General features: G+C 43.1%; 1 pseudogene; it reads left to right on the top strand.

Moving 5' to 3' along the window:
* Positions 1–15,691: 15,691 nt before the first annotated feature.
* LOC112401197 (protein Smaug homolog 2-like) lies at positions 15,692–17,984 on the top strand (annotated as a pseudogene).
* The last annotated feature ends 133 nt before the right edge of the window (positions 17,985–18,117 follow it).

The raw sequence follows: 18,117 nt of genomic DNA, 5'->3' as shown, positions 1-18,117 counted from the left end.
AGGTAAACAATCCAGTGCTTACTAAATCCTGTTTCATGATGATAGAAAAAGACAACACTGAAGGAACAAATGGTAACTTTGCTGTGAATATTGAACTACCACAGTTAGGCATTGTTCTGGCACCTCATGCGTAAACCCCCAAAGTTCACAGGGACTGTGAGGACACACTTTTACAGTCTGAATTCAAGGTGAAGAGTCTGTTTGCTCTTCTGCTGCACATGAAAATCCTGTCCTTCCTGAGTTGTGTTAGTAGCTACACAGCTTTGACAGGTACATGAAAATAAAGGCCATGCACCCCAGGTAAGGTCATGTGTAGGCAAGCATGGAGGAACAGGTAACAAAGCAGCAGACAGAGCTACTATAGGAATTGGAACCACTTCTTCCTGTAATTTATGTGTGCCTTCCAGACCTGCTTGGGCTCAAGCCCACATAACACAAGACCAGTGCACACATCTAACTTTATGGATCAGTTGGTTAGATGACACTTGGTTTACGACATGCAGTTAAACTTGCCTGATGACACTGTTTCCCACAATAGGGTCCTCAATTTGTAACAGAGCCAAGAGCTGCTTTTAAAATGGAGACTAGTAGAATGAGAGGACATGGACTTTAACCAACCGTTCATGGTCTGCACTGTGGTTTTCCCATTGAGGTCTGCAACAGACACTGAGGACTTCTTCAATGTGCTATGATGTTACAGAAGGCCCAAGTGGCAGGGCAACATGCACAACAGCCTGGGCCTGCTGAAGGGCCTTTACTTGCTTCAGTGTCCCTCAAACCTTGCAGCTTCAGGAGGTCACCTGGTAATGGGTTGGAGTAGCTTCTTCAATGTGTTATATGTTGCCTGCAAGATTGAAAGTGGACCACCAAGAATAGTACCGTTTTTTCGTGTGTGTGTGATTAGTGCAACAATCTGTCTCTCACTTTGCAGGGTAATTTTAAATCACCAACTAGCTCTAGCCCCTAAAATTTCCATTAGGATATTGTTTTTGTTTTACTATCTTGGTATGGAATGGGAACCTTCTTAATAGAATAGAGAATAAACTTGGAGATTCTGACATTATTCAATATATTATCTATCCCAGGACTCATTCTGGGGCTGGGGAAATAACCCCAGGATGGGTCCACTGTTCCACAGGATCAGCTATTACATGAGCTTCTAAGTTAACCATAGGGTATTTTTGGGTCACCGAGAATTGCAGAAACTTAACACCAGAAAATTTCTTTTCACCAATGTACAAGTTTCCTGTTAAATGGCCGCATATGGCTTGTGCTGTTTCACTGCACCTGCCTCTGAAGACGGTGTGAGGGGAGAGAATAAGTGTGTCCTCAGATATGTTGCAAGATTCTTTCTCAAAGAGATGTGGCCTCCCTTCAAAGAACACATTTAGGTCTGGGAAGTGGCTGAGGTTGTTAATCCTTCTTAAGACCCTTGATACATCTTATCAGATCCAGATTCCTTCTAGTTTTATATGTGAAGCTGCCCATATAATTCACTACTATGAGGTCTACAATCAACTTGCCTTTTGGCTTAGGTCTCTGAAACTCACTGTGGTCAATGTGCCCACCTTGACTGTGACAATGAACTGCTTCTCTGGCCTCTCCTGCCTCGGGATCCTATTATTACCATTGGGAAAAGAGAACTCAATTCTATTACTGTGTTCCCTACTCTCATCAACAGTCTCCATAGGACAGCCATCACAAGTGTTTCCAAGGACACTGTGCCCTCCTCCACACCCTGCACTTCCTGATGCCTCCATGAAGGAGGTGGCCTCTGGATTCTCTTGCAGAGAATGCATGGGACAATGGAGTAGGTCACACACAATCATTCTGAGCCATTGGATTCCTATATGCCAAGAACTAACCAGCTGTACCTAGAATTAACACCTCTTCCAAGTGCTCAAGCCATCACATGGAATCTCAAATTCCAGGTGAGTGCAAAGACTCAAGGTTTGGCTTGGTGTAGCCATATATTTCATCCTGCTTGTTGTGGTATCTGTAGACTCCAATCCCCTATGTTCTCCCTACACAGAGTGGTAACTTTTTCAACAGGCAAGATAGTTTTTCTTGAAGTAGACTTTATACTTCTCTATCCAGCGCAGATCCCTGGAGAAATGAGGGGTATTAGGGATGAGTCTTGAGGCAAATTCATATCATCTTGGGAGGTAACTGACCCAAGTACAGCCACAAAATTGTTGTTACATGAGAAGGCAGCTCTCCTGCATACTCCTGAGGGAGGCCCAGGCAGGATTTTTTGGTTCAGAGTTCTCAGCTGGGTCTGAGTCTAATCACATATCTATGGCCCACCATCAGTTTCCTACTTCTTCCCCACCAGCATCCATGCCAATCCTCACAGTCAGCTTCTGGGCCTGGGCCTCACCCAAATCTGCTGGCTCCTTCCTAGCTGCCTTCAAAGCTTTCTGATCAACCACTCGCATTCTCAGTTGAACAAATACCCATGTCTTTCAGTTCCTCTCCTGTGTCTTGTTTATAGTCTCCCAAGCTGTCAGGAGAAGCCAGCATATCCCAGACACAATGACCACTGGGGGTCCAATGTCCTGCCCTCCTGATGACCTTCAAGGAGTGATGCTGCTGCAGACATGAGTGGTCTTAGTTCTATTCCCCCACCTGGAATGGAGGTTATCCCTGCCTCCCTCAGAGATGTGAGGAAAACAATTCCAGTTCTCATATGGGAGTTTATTTCCTGGGGCCATTTAGGTTATGGATTAGACAGGGAACAGAGAGAACAATCAAACTGCAAATATGAGAAGAGTTTGATGAAGATGGACTTTGCAAAGTATGGGCACAGTCAGTATTAAGAAACTACAAAGGGGAATGAAGTGCCTAGAGTTAGTAAAAATGAAACAGTATTATCACCCCTAAAGCTATGTGGAGAGGGTCTCTAGACAACCTGTGGCCAAGTGCTGCAGCCAGCCTGCCAGTCTGTGGGAAAGAGGAAAAGAAATACAATATCAATCTCCTTTTCTTCTAGCTCCTGACAGCAATCTCCATTGGCCGAACCCAACCAGAATTCATGTTGTAGGAAACCATTCATGTTGCCTGTGTCAGCCAGCTTCTGGGATGGAAGCAGGATGGAGAAAGGACGGATCAGCCTCTGAGTCAGAGGGAAAAGCTACAGCTCACCTAGGAAGTTCACGTTCCTTTGCTCTGGGAAGATTCCAGGCCTCCTCTCCTCTAAGTCCTCACAACGTATCAAACCCCACTTCCAATTTTACTTCACTGAGTACACGGAAACCTTCAAAGAAGAATATTGTCATCAGTAATTTTGCAAATTTCTCTGCAGCCAGATCCAAGTTTCTGTCTTACAGAATAAACTCAGTACCTCTGGCTTTGTCAAAGGCCCCCATGTATGCTCTTAATCTTGATCCCTCATTTTCTCATAAGCTTCACTTTTTCTAATAAGAAACTGCTCTCCTCTGCATCTACCACACCACTTGCACACACAAATAGACATGATTTGATAGGCTGCATTTGTTCACTCACCCATTCATTTACTCATTCATTCATTTAAAGATATTTATTTAATTTTTTTTATGTTGTAGGCAAAGTTTCTAGGTTTTAAAAGTGGGAAAGTAAAAACAAACAAATAAAAGACTTTAATTTTATGGAACTTCCATTTAATCCCATCTTAAAACTCATCATCTTCCTCTAGCCACTACCCTATTCCTAAAACTTTTTGAAACAGTTTTTTTCTGTGTCATTTACATCTTCTGTTTTCCAATTTACTCTTTTTATTACTATAAATAATTCAGGCATAGAAAAACTGGAAAATATAACAAATATCCATGTATGCCCTACCCAGTTTACTTGAAAAAAATACTGCATATAACCCAAGACTACTCTCTATCTTCCCAATAATATCCCCCCGCACCACCATTAGAGGTAAATATAAGCACAGATTTGATGGTTTTGCTCTACTTTATAAAATCAAAATGTCCCATGTCATTACATGGTCTTGACCCTATGTCATTGTCAACACCATTCCTTACCTGTGCTGGTGCATTAGCTGCACTGGGGGGTCCTCCTCTCTGCAGGTGAGTGACAGGTGCTTACTGAGTCTGTTCTTTGTGCTGGACAATTTTTTAGGCACCTACCCTAAAGGTGTTTATCTTCAAGGGAGGCAGAGAACAGATTAAATAAATATGTGCAAGCAGTGGTGGTAAGAAAAATGCAATCAACAATTCTAGATAGGTTGGTTGGGGAGGGGACATCTGGGCAGAAACAAAGTGAGGGATCAGATGTGGAGATGTCTGGAGAAGGAAGGAGCAACCGAATGCTCAGGAAGTGGGCCCCAGGCAAGGGTATGTAGGTGTGTTCTTGTCACAGTAGAGTGAGCTACGGGAAGAGGAACACTGGGTCTGATGCTGCAGGATTGTAGGCCAAGGGGAGGACTTCAGATATTGGTTCATCGGAAGATAAAGCTAGATGAATGAGTAGAATGTTGAAGGGAGAAGGTCACATCCCAGCTGTCCTAGAAACATGATGCTATCTCCTTCTCTGTGTCAAAGACAAAAGTTGGGCAAGTAGGGAGACTGATTTTATTTAGGCTATTGCAATTGGGAGACCGTCCCAGATCCACAGATCAGCGTGCCTCAGAATGGTGGACTTGCTATTTTTAGTGAGGAGTAAACAAGCTGCAGATGGAGTGATTTGCAATTGGACTTGTTTGATGAAAGTGGAAGTCTCAGTTATCACTTTAGCTGATCAGTCATGAGAAACAGCTTTAATCTTTGCTAACCAATCATGAGATGAAGAACAAGAAGTTGGAGGGTCTGTGTTTGCCCTTGGCAATTGCAGTTGTATAACCACAGGGCCTCAGGTCACCCTGTTTTAAATAGAAAAACGTTCAAGTAAAACACGTCTTGCAGCTGAGAATATCTCAATATAAATATAAATATCTGAATACAAGATATAAATCTTTACCTGCATTGTCCCCCGGGAAGCTCCAGAGGCCGAGCCCTGGCAAGGGTCCCATTTCGTGGAGGTGAGGAGTACAAGGCTGCCCACCACCAGTAGTGATCTCCCCACTTCAGGCCACATCCACTGCCTTTCCTGTGGGGTTGGAGTTGCTAAATAGAGCTCAACAAGCAAAACACTGGCTGGAACAACACTTTACGCATGGAGAAGAGACTCAGCAAGATCTAGGTCTGGTCTGTGGTGTGAAATAGTCTCCCATGCCAGCGGGTCTCTCCAGATAGCAACGATGGGAGACAGACTGAATGATCCCCTCTCCTGCTGCAGACAAAGACCCTGTCCCCTTCCCACAGGGGCAGATAAACTAACAGGCTGGCCAGGTGTGTTATGACACACATGCTTAAGCAGAGCAAGGAAGTTCACCGCAAACTTCATCCACACAAAATGCACCCCAGGACAGAGAAAGCTTTCTTCTACTGAGGAAGAAGCCCTTAGGGTCAGGACAATGTTCCCAGCCTAGGGCACTGGAGGTGCAATCCCAGGGAGGGGCGACATGTCCCATGATAATTGCTTCCCCAACCAGCCTCTTAAGAGAAAAAAAGAACCAGTGCAAAATCCACAGCAGAACTTGTAAGAAGCAAATCCTTTTATCTCCATCCTTCTCCCTGTCTTTATCACTGGCTGGCTCTTGAGCTCTGTCTTCCTCTCAGGCTCCCAAATGCCCTGCCCTCAGCCCATTCCTTCCCCACCCACCTCCAGCCTCCCTGGATTCATCTTCTAGCCCCTGACAGTCTTCCATTTTCAATGTAAAATTCCCACAATCCTGCCTTTACTTCCTTTAAATGTTGCTCTTTTTTTTACACCTTATTTATGTAAACTTATGAAAAGACCACCTTCTCCCTCCCTGGTAGTTCCTCTCTCAGAGATGCAAATAGTCTCAGATGCCCAGGGTGAGGTGGGAAGAGAGCTAGAACACTAGATTTTAATCACTGTTTTTATTATTTTTCTCTCATTACACCAGCTTTTCTTTAGTACTAAGGGACACTAAAATAAGGCACAGACGTTGTGTTGTGAATGGGCTCAGCCAGCTGCAGGGGGACTGGCTTTTCACTGACCTTCAGTGAAAAGGTCTTTTATGGTTCCTACAGTGGTAGGAAATCAATGAAAACTTTCATGGAGGAAATGTTTCCAGGGAAGCATTTGTGAAAGGGGAAGAAGCTGGTAAAAGATAAAAACAGAGACCTCATCAGTGTGCAGGAGGAAAGGCAGCATCAGTGGGCTGGCTGTAGAGAGAGAGGCTGATAGGTCTAGAGGGGGAGAGGGGTGCTGGTGTTGGGAAGGAATCCTACCAAGACCACATGGAAGAAGCCTCCTTCCCCTGCTCTGGTCAATGGAATTCATTTACCAGGCACTATCAGGACATAAAGTGGGCCTGAAGAACAAGGGCTTTCGATTGAAATCCATTGTCTGTATGGTGATAGAACTCCTGGTCTTTGCCTATGAACAGCAGTCTTTTAGTTGCTGAACTCACCAATTCATAGGCCCCTAGACCCTGCAGTGCTTTTAGACCTGACACAAAGGCAGAGCATTTGTGACATATATGGATTTGTCCTAGACCCATTGCTCCTGCTCTGAAATTAGCTTTGTGGAAAGACAGAGGAGGACAGAAGCTGAAACTTCAACTAAGTCCTTCAAAAGCTCTCTGCTCTGGTGCTCAGGAAACAGGGAACAGATATGATTGATAAGCAAGTTATTTTATTGGATTATAGCTGATATTTTTCAAGGTGGCCTGAAGTCAACTGGAATAAAGTCTGCCCCTGCCCCTTTCTCAAGAGTGTGGCAGAATGTTAATTCCTCGTTAGTCTCTGCAGCAACCAACAGCACAATCCTCACCTTGCACACCACTTGTAGCCCATCAAGACTGGGTGTGTGTGCAGTATTGATTTCTTCCTGCCAATTGGAAGAAACAGAACTAAGAGGTGGCAAAATGAATTCTTTTGGAAGGTCAATTTTGAGGACATTTTGTGCTGTGGATGAATTAAAAACAAGCTTTCTAATTAAGTGCCTAATCTAATACACAGCCCCATGAGGTGTGTACAGAAGAAACAGGAGACAGTCAGCCCCTGCCCTCCAGGAGCTTTCACAAAGAAACCCATATTTAATCACTTTCTCCCTACTCAATCTCTCCCTGAGGCTGCTACTAAGTGTTGGCAAGCTCTTTAATACAACCAGACTACTCAGAGGCCCTTGCATGTGGCCTGACCTCAAAAAAGAAAAAAAAAAATGTTTGTGGATTAATATATCATTGCAGAATTTATTGTACACAGGCAACTCAGATAAGTCTTCAGTGTGTATTTATTAAAATCATTATTTTTGGCAAAAGAAATGGTCAATAAAAACAAGGTTAAATCATTGCTGGATGTCCAGTCCCTTGGAAAATGTAGCTTGGTCCAGATGCTGCTTATGTGGCTCTGAACTGTTCCACATGATGATAAATGTATATCATGTAACAATAATGAACAATATGCTATTCAAAACAATTTGTGTAAGAAGTTTGAATAAAAGTAATTTGAAGAAATTCATAGTGACGATGTTAAACGTTCCCTGAGTCAGTGCTCCTGGAAACAGTGGAAGTTAATAAACTTCCTTTATGTTCCTAGAAATGACTTCCTGAACCCCCCCCACCCTGCCCCACGTGACTTAGACAAGACTCGTGGATGCTCCCATTGTTTATCTAGAATAACGTCAGACATAGACCTTCCAAATTCCCATTTTTTGCCTCATAAATGATCAACTGAACTAATTGTATTCATTCACCAATCCAGACAAAATGTCTTCCTCCAAGACCCCTCATTATGGGCCCACCATGAGCACTGCAACACAAAACAGCCCTCCTTAACACCCACCTGGGAATATTTCTTGCTTAACTATGGGATTATGCCACCACTCACCCCTCTCCCTGACCCTATTCTTTCTAGCCTTGTTCATCCCTCCTTGTGACAGAAAATCCTCTTTTGACTGACCTTTGAGAGTCTTGAGATTTGACAAAGTGCTCCTACTATTGCACTAACCCTTTTTTCTACTGCAAAGTCACTTCCCCTTATTGAAACCATATTCAAGCCCCAATGTCTCCATCTTCTGAAGTAAAAAGCTTTTGCTTTAGTCTCCCAGGCCTCCCCTGAGTCTCAAAAGGCTGGATCAAGAGTTAATGATTGGAAGAATGTGAACACATAGTAACAAAGAACAGCAGTTGGGCCAGGAGAACTGGTAACAATTTAAACAATAGATCAGCCACAGCCAGCCAGCAAGATGGATCTGAGACAAACCTAAGTCTTCCATCTTCTTGGTTGGTGCCATCTCCATCAATAAACCTTTCTCTGCTCCATACTCCAATGTTTCAGTTTGTTTGGCTTCACAGTGAATCAAGCACATGAACTTGGGTTTGACAACAATTTCTGGTGAGCCAGCCAGGAGTCCGAGCCAATGGCAAACTGACCCTGACCAGAGGGCAGTTCTTTCTTGAGTCCCTAGTAGCTTCCAGGGCCCCACTTTACCATGGAGAACTTAGAGGGACTATTCCCAATAGGCGCCAGCCACCTCAGCAAGCCTTTGGTTTTTTTTTTCGGGTAGATTGCTCTGGGGTACAGAAGCTAGGAATTCCCCCCTCCACCTCCGTCTGGGCTCATTCTTCTTTGAGAATTGAGCTGATTCAGATTTGATCCTCTTCTGGGAATCAGGCCAGTCTGGTTTGTCTTGAGGCCTCCATTTGTGAGGGGGATTGGAATTGTTTGATCTTAACTGTGTGGATGTTACTGCTGCTTAAGGGTGTGTGTGTGTGTTTGTGTGTGTGTGTGTGTGTTTGTAAGTACTTTGTATTTTGACAAAATGGGAATTCAGGGCTCTATTCCATCTTGTAGTCCCCTAGGGTGTATTTTATGAAATTAGGAAATCTTAAGCTATGCTCCCATGAAAAGACAAAAGATGATTTTTTAAAAAATAACACCACATGGCCACAATATTCTTTAGACTCTGGAGAAAGATACCAAGATGAAACTCTCTTGACATTCCAGAACTGTTTCTTTTGGCATATGCAGTTAGAGAAACTTGGTTTGATATTTTTTTTTTTCAAAATTCTAACCCTGAGAGAACAAAAGCATTCCTAGGATAAAGCTTGAAGTTACAACTCTTAATGTGTCCTTGAGATGCAAACACAGCCCACATTGCCTGAGACTACAGCCTTGGCTTAATTAGTAGAACCTAAAACAAAAAGAAAAACTTTTAAACTCAAGTGAGTAAGCAATTCATTCCAACTGTTATTTTCAGTTTTGCATTTTCCAGGTGAGTTGCCACAACACATGGGTCATGATTCCCTATCTTTTCATTTGCATTTTGTTCGTTGTTGAAAAGAGAGACCATCATTTGGGAGGTTTAAGGGAATTTTTAGACTTCATTCTTTTGTTTCTGTCCTGCAGGAGTTGTATTTTGTTCTTTGTGTGTACGTGTGCATTTGTCTTGTGTGTAAGTGTGCCAGCTATGGGAAACTCAAATTCATTTCCTCAGCGCAGCCCTTTGAGATGCATTTTCCAGAATTGGAATACTTTCAATTGCAAACAAATGAAATGTAAAAAGATGATTTTCCTTATACAGCCTGGCTGCAATACTACCCAGATTCAGGGAAAAAGTGGCCCATTAATGGATCCGTAATCTATGCCAGTATCAGACAATCAGAGCTGTTTTACAATACAGAGGGAAAATAGGGTAAAATTTATAAACTAATTTTTTAAATTATATATTGAAGTGCCAGATTCATGACTAAGTTTTAAAATGAAGCTATGAGATCTCTGGTTCAGTCTGTCCTTATGTAAAAACTAATTAGTAAGTGAGCTCTATTTAATTGGCTTAAAGGAAAGCAAGAGTTTACAAATCAAATTTTTCTAAATATGAAACAGATTAATTGAAAATGTTTAAAGGATCATGTGATCTAGAAATAAATTTCAATGAATGAAAGCAAGTTTAAATCTGTTGGTTTAATTAATACAGATATGTCTTTAAAATCATCCATATTAAGTATAATACTTTTATTGTACCTAGGTTTACTGAAATTTAATAAGCTCTTTATTTCTGTATAATTTGTCAACAGAAAAAATTAACCTCGTATGATAATATTATCATAACTAATGAAATAAAAATAAATAGGATAAAAGCTTTTAGGTGAGCTCTCTAGGAATAATTATGCTTTAGTTTTTCCAGATTTTTGGTAACTTGAAACTTTAGAGTTTTGCTAAATTTAAGTTAAATTATGGGAATTTGAATGTCTGGATCATTTTTTAAAAAAAGATAAAATATTGAAACATTGATTGCTAGAAAGTCTAAGTTTACTTGATATTGTCTTTTTATGAGGAAAAACCAAATGTCTGGGTTTATTGTACACACACCTTGTGCCACATTGAGGAAAGAAATTATGTTATAAGAAAATGTATGTTTTTAGAGGTCATAGAATATGTTCATAAGTTTGCCAATCAGGAAATTCTGGTGTGTTCACAATTGCTTTCTTCTTAGTTTTCACCAGAAATTAAGGTATTTAAGAGTTGAGAATTCTAATTAAAATTTGTAATTAAAGCTATTAAAATAGTAAGGAAACATTTCAACATGCAAGGGAAGTAGGATGTGTGTTTTCAGTGAAAGAATGTGTGAGAAATGGAAATGCATTTTGTTAAGGGAAAAGAAAATAATTTGGACAGGAAGAATATAAGGGAGAAACTAATATGGATACAGAAAGTTAGAAAAAGTTTGTGGAAAAGGAACCCAGGGAAAAGAGTTTTATGCATGGTCAGGATTGGCTAAGTATAGATTGAATTTAATTAAGTAAGTGAATTTTGTTATTAAAAGTAAGCTGATACATGACTGGATTTGGTTTCTCTCTCTCTGTCAGGAGAACACAGTTTTCTTGGAATGCTGATTTGATAACAGATTATGTGTTTCTTTGCCTTTTAGGTAATTTATTATAATCTTTGAAATCTTTTATTGTCACTTTGGTTAAGTGAATAAGTATTGTTTCAAAGTGACCTACGATCTTATTTGACCAGGTATCTTGAAAACTTTTTGATATTTTTGACAAACTTCCTCAAATCAAATGTTAAATGAATTTCTTTTGACCTCTAGCTAACTTTGAGACATTTTGAAAGCCACCTGAGACCTTTCAAGGCCCCTAAGATCTCAGGGAGAAATATTAAGCTAATTAAGATTATTTAGTATGTTTAATTACATGGGAAGTATTATCAAATAAGTGGTGATAAACCTTCCTAGATTGTACTGTACAGGTAAATGTCATTAATATAAATTATATAAGATTCTAAAATTTGGATATGTCCCAGTATAATGCTATCAGTCATAATTCTAGTTGTTATCTTAAAGTGTTGTATGTCACAGTAATAACCAATGCAATTTCTTTGTCAGTTGCATTGTAATAAGATCTTTAACCGTGTCTTTTTAAGTCTTTTGTCATTCATAGACAGTTATTGTTTCATGCTGATGTTTTTGGAGAAATGCTTCATCTTCAAGACAATTCATAGAAAGAACTTTTTGATATGTACATGTTTCTGATAAATTTCAGATCATACCTCTGAATTGGGTAAGAAATTAAAGAATCCTAATGGAAAAGCTGATGACTTCATAAAACTGTTAACAAAGGATTAAGATCAGGATTGGTTACACAGGACTGGATGAACTAGTAAATATGGTTATAATTTTTATGGGTTTTGTATGAAATATTACTAGCTTGTAATCTGTGTTTTCCAGATGTAAGGAGCCTTTCTCCTTAAGCTAATTATGATTTATTAAAACTTGGTAAATTATACCTTTGTAACTAGAATTGAAACATCTATTGTTTCTCTCTACACAATCCCCCCAGAAATGGGAAACTCCTAGGTTCCCAGCAGCATTATCAGGTGAATAAGTAAGGTCACCTCCTGACAGGGCAGGAATCTCAAGGTATTTTGGGGATCTCAAGAAGAGAGAAATTCATCCAAATCTATAGATATTGCAGGTTGAATCTGTGGCAAGCCCTTGGCATGGATTTCCAGGCCTTGAGAGGGCTTTTAAAGATTCAGTTTGAGATTCCTTATGAAAATTTCCAGAACAGCCAATTTTTAAGTGCTGATACGATCAATTACACTTATGTAAAATTACACTTATGTAAGTAATCAGGCCAACTTATTGAAACCAGATTTATTTTGCAAACAAGTTAATCATAATTTGACTTTATTTAGTAGAAATGAGGATAAGTTTAGAGAGAAAAAGATTATGTTTCAGTAGACATTAAATTCTAATTTTGTTAGTTAAGGTCAGTATTTATTGCCTGAGACTCACTTCCCAGATAGCTTCTTGTTGCTATGTTACATTATTGTAAAGTTTAATTGGACTATTAAAAGGCTATTCTAAGCTTGTTTCTGAAGCTGGTCATAGTAATCTATCTTTGGATGAAGATCAGATGCCCCGTGACCTGCAACCAGGGATTATGCATACTGGAAAAGATATAATTTAAAGGACTTTTTCTGCAACCTAGATGAAAGGACATTTATCAGGTATTCTTAAGTATTGTGTTGAACAAAAAGTTCGTTCGGGTTTTTCCATACAATGTTATGGCCAACCCAATACCTCTTGCACAATGAAACTGAAGGGAATTGACCCTTGAATTCATATTTCCCACTTAAGAAGGGTTCTGTACAAGGCTGATCTATAGAAAGGACTGCTGACCTCAAATGACTGCTGACCTTCTCACCAAGATGAGAAGAAGACAACAACTTCTGTAGACAGCTGACCCAAGAATCTGGACCAGGCCAGTAAGACCCATCCTACTAATTCAATTGAACCATTTACCAAATGTTTGTTTCCCTATCAAAATTGAAAGTTATTTTTTTTTTTTACTTCTAGCTACACTTTTGCCCCAGTGTTCAAGAGGAAAAGAGAATTCTCTAGTGAAATTTCCACAGAGTATAACTACTCATGACATATAGCACTGCTTGCTTTAAGTCTACTGCTAAAAGCAAATGTACAATATTTGAGTGACAATTTGGTATAACTGATAAAATGTATAGCCTCTAAAATATTTCCCCATTAGAACACCTCTTAGCTTGTTCACTATGTCTGATTAGTTTACACCCAATGTGGATAACTAGGGAAATATATATACGTGAACACACAAAAAGGAAGTCTAACACAAGGGACATGATGGACTGAGGGCAGGAAGCAACCACCCTGTCATTGAGAGACAAATACTTTGATCATCAATGCTTTCTATTGAAAGATTTGCAATTAAAAAGGGGAAATGGGGGCTCCCCAGGTGGCGCAGTGGTTGAGAGTCCGCCTGCCAATGCAGGGGACACGGGTTCATGTCCCAGTCTGGGAGGATCCCACATGCCGTGGAGCAGCTGGGCCCGTGAGCCATGGCTGCTAAGCCTGCCTGTGCTCCACAATGGGAGAGGCCACAACAGTGAGAGGCCCGCGTACCACAAAAAAAAAAAAGGGGGGGGGGAAATGGTAAGAGAAATTTTCACATATTGAGGTAGGCAGAAGTCATTCTGGCTTTACATGACTTAATTTAGATTAACCAAAAGAGTCTGTTTGTGGCTTATTCAACATGCATTGTATATCTGCTTTAAGTATTAAGAAAAAATGCATTTAAAAATCAAAATAGAGTAACTGTGGTTCAGGCATCCAACATATAGAGCAGGATGGCCATTGTAGATGTGATTTTTAGACACATTCTTGTATTACTGAAAATTTGAATTTTCTGAACTGTATCAGACTCAAGTACACCACCAGCTATTGTTCTTAAAACAATATCTGTTATGAGCTGCCAACTGCAACTTTATGGCCTCAAGGTAACTATAGAATCAGAAGTGACATCCAAACATTGGTCCATCATACTGGAAGCAGAAAGCCAGAGGATCATCTGGGAGACTTATGGTCCCTGAAGCTATGGGATGTTATGTGTGGCAACTGTAACCTTCATCATTGCCAGCTGACTACTTCAGTTCCTTGAATTAGTCAAAATCAGCTATACCAAGTAGTTCAGCTAGTTGGTATGGAGAATATCTTCCAAAAACAATGCATATTACCTATGGGGATCTGTTGTGCCCTATTAGACAAGAAAACTGAGCCCCAAACCTGGATGCCAGTATTAATGCTAAGCTGAACTCCCAAAAGCAATATTAGGTTGTGCCCTCAGTACTCAGTGGGACTCAGAGACCACTCTAACCTGGCCCAAAGCAAAGATGCCAGTACAGAACAATATATGGTATATGAGAAAGGGAAATTTTGCTGGAAGTCACCAGCAGTGAGTAGGTAATTTTGCCTGACTTACATTGTAACAACACTTTCCAAATGAATAGCATGGGAATCTGGTGCAATTACAGCACAGTTGGAAAACTGGAGTTAGTAGAAAAAATATAAAATCTGAGACAACACAGATATTGATGATTACATATGCTGGGAATTAGAATTCAAGCCCCCAAGTTCAGTTATAAAGGTAGAAGACAGCTAGCCAAAAGATAAGCTAGAGGAAGACTCTGAGCTACTTCAACAGGTACTTCAACAAAGTGCAAAAGAGCTGTGAGTTCAAATAGTTTTATATAAGGGAGGAAAAAGGATAATGCCGTTAACTAAAGATGACACAAATACTTGTTCAGTTGTCATAGGTTGGATTTCTTGCCTCTTCCAATGACCAGGACCTTCTGATTATGTAAAAGGCTTGTATATTCCCCTTTCTACATTAATCTTTTTATTTCTCCTATTGAGTTGTGATTACAAAAAGAAACAATGGCAAGCCAGGGAAAAGAAAGAGAAAGCCTCTCTGCTTATTTTGCAGGATTCAAGAGTGCCATTTGGGAAAAGAAAATTCTTTGAAAACAAAGTCTGTGATTTTCCTCTAATCCTCACCATTTTTAACTTCACCCTTGTTCAGCAGGAAGTAGCTAAAGCAGTTATCACCCTCAGGATTAAGAAGTATCAAAGAAAAGGGAGGATTGAAGCCATATTCCAGGTGCTGTGACCCCATCTTTTGAAGTAAAAAGGTTTTGCTTTAGTCTCTCAGGCCTTCCCTGAGTCTCAAAAGGCTGGCTCTAGAGTTAATGATTAGAAGAATGTGAACATGTAATAACAAAGGATAGCAGTTGGGCCAGGAAAACTGGTAACAATTTAAATAATAGATCAGCTGTAGTATAGCAGAGTCAAAAATCTTTAGTTCCTCCATGAAGGGCATATATAACAGTGTCTGATACACATTCCTAAGTTGTTCTTAAGAAACAAGACTCCCAGGCAGTGGCAGCAATGTTGGTCCATATGGGAGGAGGGAAGGGAGTTTGTGAGCCAGAGAGGGGGTGGCAGTGGCCTGAGGAGGCCTGGGCAGCAGCAGCAGTGGAGGCCGAGGTAGACCCTTCTCACTGCAGTGTTCCAGGCAGCCACTACTAATTGATTGGAGTTAGCCTGTGAGGGATTGACAGCCAGGCCAGTTTGCTCTGTTCAACTGTCCCACTGAGGATCTGTTGAAGAGCCTGGAGAGGAGTGGCTAGACCAAGACCTCCCCCTACTTGAGCAGGTGTCCTCCTCCCTGCACCATCCATTGCCACCATGTCAGGGAACGTCCTCAAGCCCTGGGCCTCAGGGGAGAGGTAATAGGAATCTGGAGCCAAGACCATGTGACAGAGCTGGCCCTCGCCACCACTGTCTCCCCCACCCTGGCCCCAGGCCTGGCACCATGATGTTCCGATACCATGTGGGCATCCTCGCTGGCTGGTTCCAGGACTGGAATGAGTGTGAACAGACAGTGACCCTGCTGTCACTTCTGGAACTGGTCACCCACACCCAGGCCCACTTCCTGCCGCTCTGCCTGGAGCACTCACTGGCAGACAACAATGACATTCACCTGCTGGAGTCAGAGGCCAACAGTACTGCCAGTGTCAGCCAGTGGCAGCAAGAGTCCAAAGAGAAGGTGGTGTCCCTCCAGCTGTCCCACCTACCCCTGCTTCAGCTGGGTGACATAGAGGCCAAATCGGAGTACATGAGGATGCTGCAGAAATGGCTGGTCTACTCGATTGAGAGCAATACTTTCATCAAGAAGAGCCACCAGGTGCTCTCCTATGCCCTCATCCACCCGGCCACCACGTTGGAGGACCGCAGTGTGCTGGCCTTCTGGTTGAGTCACTTGGAAGAGCAGCTAACTAGTGGCTTCCACACCCGGCCTGAGCCCACCTACCACTCAAGCCAGGGCTCAAATGAGTGGGGCGGCCCTGCAGAGCTGGGGCCTGAGGAGGCAGGACCAGGCTGGCAGGACAAGCCACCCAAGGAAAATGGACAAGTACCCTTCCACCCACCCAGCTCAGTGTCGCCAGCCATCAACAATATTGGGAGCAACGCAAACGCAGGTCTCCCCTGCCAAATTCACCCCAGCCCACTGAAGCACTCCATGTCACTCATCCCTACGAAGCCCCAGGCCCCTGGTGAGTGGCCGAGTCCAGAGGACCTTAGGGCCTGGGCAGCTTTCACCATGCCTGGCCACACACCCCTCTCACCCCAGAGTAGCGTGGCCTCCTCTGGCAGTGAGCAGATGGAGGAGCAGGGCTCCAGCCAGAACACTTTTCAGGAGGACGGCAGTGACATGAAAGATGTGCCCTTGTGGCTTAAGAGCCTCCACTTCCACAAGTACACAGCCCTCTTCTCACAGGTGTGCTATGAGGAGATGATGACACTGACTGAGCAGCACTTGGAGTCTCAGAATGTGACCAAAGGTGCCTGCCACAAGATAGCCCTGAGCATCCAGAAGCTACGAGAGAGGCAGAGTGTCCTCCAGTCCCTGGAGAAGGATGTGCTGGAAGGCGGGAATCTGTGAAACGCTCTGCAGGAGCTACAGCAGATCATCATCACCCCCATCAGGGCCACTGTCCTCCAGGCCACTGTGGCTGCCGCCACTGCCACAACCTCTACTGCCAAGGACGGGGTCTTGGGTGGGGGGAGCCACCACTGCCAGGTGCAGAGCCTCCCCTGGATCGCCCTGACACAGATAAGGGTAGTGAGGCCAAGGACCCTTCAGCTGCAAAGAGCTACCCCCCTCCACCAGCTCCAGCTCCCACTGATGGCAGTGAGCCAGCACCGGCGCTGACTGAGACACTCCCAGTCAATTTACACGGGTGATGGGCAAAGTGTGCACGCAGCTGCTAGTGTCCTGACCAGATGAGGAAAGCATCACCAGTTACCTTCAGCTCATCGAAAAGTGCCTTGCTCATGAGCCTTTCATGGAGACACAGAAGAAATGGCTGCTGTCCTGGAAACAGCAAGTGCTGAAGCTCCTCCACACCTTCCCACGCAAAGCCACGCTAGAGATGCAGAACCACCGGCAGCAGAAAGGCTGGGCATTCAGCTCCAACTCACTCCCCATAACTGGCTCTGTGGGGATGAGGGTGGCCCGGCGGACTCAGCGGCAGTTCCCAATGACTCCCCAGGCCTTTCTGCCTGGCAGAATGGGCCTTCTGAGTCCCTCAGGTATTGGGGGCATCTCCCATTGACATGCACTCACCAGCTCCAGCCTTCGGGGCCAGGGTCGACAGAACCTGTGGTTCGCCAACCCTGGTGGCAGCAACAGCATGCCCAGCCAGAGCTGCAGCTCTGTGTGGTGCACCCACTCGCTCCCGGTCCACTCGTCCCCCCGGGCCATTCTCATGTTCCCTCCAGACTGCCCGGTCCCTGGGCCTGACCTGGAGATCAGTCCCACTCTGGAGTCTCTGTGTCTGAGCATGACAGAACACGCCTTGTGTGGTGAGCCTTTCCTCTTTCCCTGACCCAGTTCCCACCTACCCAGCAGTGTCTCCACCTCTGAACTGAGCAACTCAGGGTCATTCTGAGGGGTCCCCAGGGGAAGCCGGACTCCAGGAAGGGCCTGACTGGCACAACAGGCTATGTGAGCACATTTTCTTGGGCCTCCCACCAGCTCCTGAGCTTCCTCCCTTCCTCCATTTCTTACCACAGATGGGACAGACAAAACTTCCACCATCTGACGGGACCCACAGCCCAGCACACTCATAGGCTCCCCGGGCGGCAGGCGGGGGCCAACCCCCAACGGGCTTTTCCGCGACAGTGAGAGGGTGGGCTGGCTCAGCTATACATCCTAATATTTTTCTACTCTCTCAC

Source organism: Neophocaena asiaeorientalis, unplaced genomic scaffold (genome assembly GCF_003031525.2).
Source record: "Neophocaena asiaeorientalis asiaeorientalis breed wild unplaced genomic scaffold, Neophocaena_asiaeorientalis_V1.1 scaffold236, whole genome shotgun sequence".
In the NCBI taxonomy this organism is placed as follows: Eukaryota; Metazoa; Chordata; class Mammalia; order Artiodactyla; family Phocoenidae; genus Neophocaena; species Neophocaena asiaeorientalis.
This window is presented reverse-complemented; position numbering and strand designations above follow the sequence as displayed.